Here is a 6,000-nt window from a genome sequence, read left to right on the forward strand (position 1 = left end):
AGTCAGGTCTCCATAGAGTCACAGCCAGGGCTGGTTTCCTTGAGGATGACAGAGGCTGAGGTTATCAACTAAAATCCCATTCCAGAAAAATTTCCTCAGTTTGTTGACCTCCTGGAGCAAATTGGTCCTTAGCCACCTGGAAGATCTCACTGGGCAAACGTTTTCTCCATGTCAGGTACCCAGCCAAGCTGGGCTGAACTGGCAGCTCATTCTGGGATCAGCACACTGCACTACTGCTTCCTATACTCCACAAAGCTGGGTGAAAGCAGAGTTTCGTTTTCCATTTCTGCCAATCTGGTACTTTTCATTAGCATTAAATATACTTAATTTAGGAGGAAGAACAGCAGAAAGATGTCACAAAAATTACTGTATTTTTTGAGGGTAAGAGTGGCTTAGTCTCTTTCTTTAGACAGAGGTACATACTAGTTAGGAACAGCTAATAAAATGGCCTTGGTCAAGATCATAACTACCATATTCTAGAAAATCTGTCTGACAATAATTTTTTTCATCAACTGCAAGTTATCTCAGTTCTTTGTTTCTCAGTGAAGGCTTTAAATTATCTCCTTAATGATCTCGCCTCCTTTACACTAGGGACTTATTTTCACAAAAGTCATATATATTTTCATGAAAATATACTCTTTTTTTTTTTTTTTTCCTGAACATTTAATATGTTGTATTAGGAGTTTCCTCAGAGGAAAGAAAGAAGTCTATCTTCATTTAGAACTAAATATAACGTGCAGAAATTAAAGCATTCGTATGTCATGTCAGCTATATAGATTGTCTTCTATGATGTCACATTTGATTTTCTATTTTTGTGACTTTGACAGGATCATATTAAAAAGTTGATTGCACAGTGACAGTTCAGGCTTTGAATTATTCAGCTTTTGAGTGCACTCTTGCAGAAAGACTGTTTTGTATTTCTTGCCACTTCTCAAAAAACTGACATTTAAAAAAATGTAAAAAGAAAGGGAAAATGCTTACTAATAACTAATTAATAACTCAAGCTTGGCAAAGGTAACCTCTTTTAATAGAATATCAGACAAATTAAAATCAGATTAAATATAACATGCAACATATTTGAAAAGTCACTTGAAACATTACTCTCAGGATGACATTTTAGCCCAGAGAAATAGATTCCAATTCATTTTCAGTGGAGCCAGGACTTCCTTCTAACTGAAGAAAACCCATACATTTCTAATCTGGTTTTAGTAACTACCACTGTGATTCTTGTGGTACTTAGTTGAATTACTCCCTCCTTCTCTTAGAATATGCTCAAGCTACTAATGCTTACTGAAACCAATGGAGCTTTTTCCATTTACCTCCCCAAAGGGAGTCTAACCCTTAAAGCTGGAGTCTCTTGGGTAATTTTTGCAATAGTCTTTTAGGCTTTATACTATGTTTTTTCCTATGATAGCAGGTTTCTGCCAGCTTTCTTTTTTGTTCCATTTTGCCTCTGTCTAGTGTTAAATAAGTGCAATCTGTTTGTTCATTTGTATCAAATAACTTCAGTTGTAACCCTTTTCAGTGTCCAAATTTGTCTTTTCTTCATTGCAACTTAAGGTTATTTTTAAATCACTAAGGATATTTTTAAATCATTAAAGATGGAAACATCTACTTTCCCACTTGATTAAATTTATCTAGTCCTTTCATATCAGAACTTTAAAACAAATAATGCCATTTTAAGAAACATGCTATTCCCAACCTCTAGTATGAAATATTAATGGTATCAGATATGAAAATATCATTCAAAGTCAAAATTTTTGTCCAGTAAATATGATTATTGTGTGGTCACAATAAAACTGTCCCCAGCATTATAGATATATATATATTATTCTTTCTCAAAAGAATTATCTCAGGCCTGAGTGCTTCCTGGAAGGGTAAAGTGTAGAACATTCCATACGAGACACAAAATAAATCCTTCCTGCTATGGCAATGAGGAAAAATACAAATGATCTTTTCATGTTCTGGTTCCTCAAAAATGGTTAGCAGAGATGTCTTTGATTCTGCTCACAGAAGTGCCTTGGGAGAATCTCATACTGCTTTTGCTGGGATCAGAATCATGACCACAGTTATACTAAGAAATGTGCTTGCATTCCCTTGGAATTATCTGATGTTTACTCAAGAGTTTAGTACATCATTAAATATATGCATTTTGCTGTTCTTCACCTCTCTTCCAGCATCTCTATATTCCAGCTCAAAGATAACAAGAGTGCCTGTTTTCATTATAAGCAATGAAAATTAGTTACGTATCACTTACACTACATTATTTTAGTTCACCTATTTAACCTGAACATATCTTGTTTCAATACATGAATCACCCTGGGACAGCATTTTTTTCATTCTTAAATGAACAGTTACACATTCATGTTGCTTTCCTACTGTAAGCCAAACTTATTTCAAAATGTACAACTGGAAACAAGATATCCCGATTCAATAACACTTCATTCTGCAACACCAATATCAGTCTGCAAATATTCTGATAGAAATAAAACTATAGGAACTACCAGGACAGGATCTCGTATCCTTATCATTTACTCAATCTCTACCCACGCAAACTCTGGTTGAAGACAGCAAATGGTACCTGTACAAGCGCAGGGGGAAAACTGCAAGGTAATATAGCCCTCTACCAATTTCACATGTTTTTAGCATCCATCCTCCTCAGAGGTTTCAGGGTTTAAACACTTTTAAAAAAACTGACTAAACCAAAATCAAAATCAGTGTGTTTCTCTTGCAGCTGTAGGTGTTTTGATTGAGAACAGGCTGACCATTAAAGGTGACAGAGAAACTTCTTTAATAAGCTTTAAATCTTATTGTTTCAGATTGCCACCAGCTGTGGCAGGTAAAATATGCTGAAACCATTCTGATGAATCTCATACAGATTCCTTTCTGTATTACAAGAAGGAAAGTCATCATCCTGTACAGAAAAGTAAATCTACAGAATTACTAGTTTTCCCTTTTTGCAAATGATGTGTATTACTTGTATGTGAGATACCTTGAATCCCTTTACCCAGTGTGATGCAGGACTAGGGAATTCTTTGTAAGTCAGAAAAAAATCCTATGAAAAAGTAGAGGTGAAACACATGAAAAAACACAAGGCAAAACCAAGGAAAAATTAAAAACAAAAATTAACAAAAAGCAGGAATTGTGTCGGGGGCGGGGAGAAAGAAAGATTTTCCAGTCATAAGTGTTATCACAGCACCAGCTTCTGGAGAAGGGAGCGAAGATTTAGTGTGAATCTTATGTTCATACTTGTTGGTTATTTGGCAAAGAGGCAAGAGGTTGTTTGCTTTTTTTGCTTTTTCTTTTTTTTCTTTTTTTTTTTTTTTTTTTTTTTAAATTAAGGCAGTTTCCAGGTCTTTAACATTACTGTGTGCTAGAGATATAGAATAAAAGAAGCGGTGAGGGCTGCTGCCATAACAACCCTTCGACATGGAATTATTGGGATACAGATAGTTACTATACTAGCTACCACCAGCCGTGTGTATCATGACACATAAAAACCAGAAAACCCTTTTCAGCCACAGCATCCCATCATTTGCACTCTGGGCAGAGAAAGGAGAACAAGCACAGACTTCTAGCCCCCTACCGTCACTTTATTTATTTACTTATTTACTGGGGGAAGCGTTACAAAAGTCTATTTGAGCACTGAGTCCTGCCCGAAGCCATCCCCTTTTCCCTCAGGAAGGGCCGCGCTCCACTGCACCCGCTGGCCCCGGGAGGGGCACTGGGACCCTCCGTCACCTCCCTCCGGGGCCACTCCGGGGAAGCCGCCAATTCTGATGAGCTGGGTCCTCCCTCCCCACCTTCCAATAGTGCCTTGTACAAGTTAAAGCGCTGCCCCCACCCCGAGCCGCCCCTGGCGCCGGGGGCGTACGGACGATGGGGTTCAGGGGTCTCCTGGCCCCGGGTGGGAAGCTGGGCTGTCGGGGTGTATGTGTTACGCTTCCATGCGTGCGAGATCCCCGTGGGAACGGGCAGCAGCTCCCAGGAGGGGCAGCAGCGCGGGAGCCCCTTTCCCCGCATCCCGGCGGATCCGCTAGGACACCCGTGCCGCCGCGCACCGCGGGGAGGGCGCGATCGCGGGCCGGGACCCTGCGTTCCCGGGGGGCCGGGGGCGGGCGCGTTGCCTCCCTTCGCGACTCCCCGCGATCCCCCCGCTCCCCCAGCGCTCATCCCCGGAGCCGCTCCGGGATGGGGGGTGCGGGGGCGGGAAGCAGGGGGAGGCACGGCAGGTGCTTTTCGGGGTGGGGGTGCGGGGCCCGGTGACTCACCCGTCCGAGGCGGGGGCTGCGGGCGGCGCGGCGGCAGCGCTGCCCCGGAGCGCGGGGGGCGGCGGGGCAGGAGCAGCAGCGGGCGCGGGAGCAGGGGGGAGCGGCGGGGCCCGGGCTGCTCCTGGGCGCGCTCTCGCTGCCCATCCCCGGCGCTGCCGCCGTCGCCGCCGCCGGAGGAGGATGCGAGGGAGAGTCAGCCCCGGGCGCGGGCACGCGCAGCGGCGGAGCGGGAAGGGAGGGGGGACCAGGAGCGGCGCGGGGGCGCGCGGCGGAGGGGGAGCATCTGGGAAGCGCGGCGCTGGCTTCTGCAGCCCTCTGTCCTTCGGCTCTTCCATCGCTTCGTCCCTCATTTTCTCATTCTTCTACCCCTTCTCCCTCCATCCCTCGTCCCTGCATCCCACATCCTCCCATCCATCCCTTCTTCACCCTCCATCTTTCCATCCGTCCATCTCTCACCCTTCCATCCCTCCACCCGTTCTTCTTCATCCCTCGTCTATCCGTCCCGCCATTCCTCAGCTCCTCTACTCCCCCGGCCACGGAGCCGCTGTCCCCCACGCGGTGCCCTCCCCGCGTCTTCCGCTGCAGGGTGTCCCCGGAGCGCCCGGGGGGCCGCGGCAGCCCTGATGCCACCCCCACGGCGAGTCAACTCGGCCCCCCTCCCCCCGAGAAGAGCGACCTGCTCCCTTGAAGGGCAGGAGGTCCCCAGCCCAGCTTCCTACTCCCTCCCCCAACCTCTAAAGGAAAAGTGCTGCTAGAGCTTTCCTATTCTGTTCTTCCCTTTTTTTTTTTTTTTTTTTTTTTTTTTTCTCCACGCGGCAGAAGGAAACAAAACGGTGCTGTGGTAGGAAAAAAAAAAAAAAGGCGGTAAACAAGAGGAAAACGTATGAGTACAATAATCATTGACTATATGAAAAACAAACCATACACTAGATTCTTAAAAGCAGTCTTTCAAGCCTGCTCCTGAAACCTAAAGGACTTCTTGTATGTTTATTTAGGATCAAAGTTAAATATCTGAACACTAAAAATAAAATAAAAAAACAGCTTAGAGTAAATGCATTGTGTAAAGAGGAGACCTGTAAATCAGCTGAGTCAAATAAACAAGAGCACCAAAATCTGGCTATCAACTCCTTATCCTTCCTCTGAACTCTCCCTGCATTATATAATGTTGATAAACTGCTGCGAGTACATTTGGGGAAAAGAGATAGCAATGATGAGAGTGTAGCACTTTTTATTAGAGCCCGTTAGCAGCCTTACCTTACAAGGAGTTGCTTCAGAGGTTCATCTGTGCGTTTCTTACCAGCCCTCCAAGTAAACAAATTACTAAATGTTCAATGCAGACATATGATTCCCTGGTGTCAGTGTCTCTGTCCTAGACGTTTCTGAATGGCTTGCGGATTAACTTACTATGCTCTTCTGCTCTGCCTTGTACCAAGAGCCGTGCAGGTATCAACAGCTCCCACTTGTGAAGACAGGGAAGAGAGAGATTGGGTAGATTTCCACACAGCTCCACATTTCAAACTGCTGATTTGCTGCAAGTGCCGTAGTCAGTGTAGGTCTGGTCTTCTAACAGGTTTACTCAGTAAGAGAGGCCTGACCCAAAGTTCACTGAAGACAACACAAATGTTTCTGTGACCATGATGGGAATTGGTTCAAACCACTGTCCACTCACTGTTGGTGTGATGATATTTCTGAGTGCTGCTATTCTAGTAAAAGCTAGTAGGAGCTAGTA

The 6,000-nt window shown here is 44.7% G+C and overlaps 1 protein-coding gene across 2 annotated transcripts in view; it reads right to left on the reverse strand.

The window, feature by feature from the left end:
- FUT9 (fucosyltransferase 9) overlaps window positions 1-5,714 on the reverse strand; it is a 107,593-nt gene extending 101,879 nt beyond the window's left edge. Inside the window, exon 1 of one of the 2 annotated variants that reach the window (XM_050315585.1) lies at window positions 5,526-5,714. The gene's annotated coding sequence lies outside the window, so the exon portion shown is untranslated. Of the gene's footprint in view, window positions 1-4,271; window positions 4,710-5,525 lie in introns of those variants that run through there. The other variant, XM_050315586.1, reaches the window with a different exon arrangement.
- Between the last annotated feature and the right edge of the window lie 286 nt (window positions 5,715-6,000).

The sequence above is a fragment of the Myiozetetes cayanensis genome, unplaced genomic scaffold (genome assembly GCF_022539395.1).
Source record: "Myiozetetes cayanensis isolate MyiCay16 unplaced genomic scaffold, myiCay2020 scf2-11, whole genome shotgun sequence".
Taxonomy (NCBI): domain Eukaryota; kingdom Metazoa; phylum Chordata; class Aves; order Passeriformes; family Tyrannidae; genus Myiozetetes; species Myiozetetes cayanensis.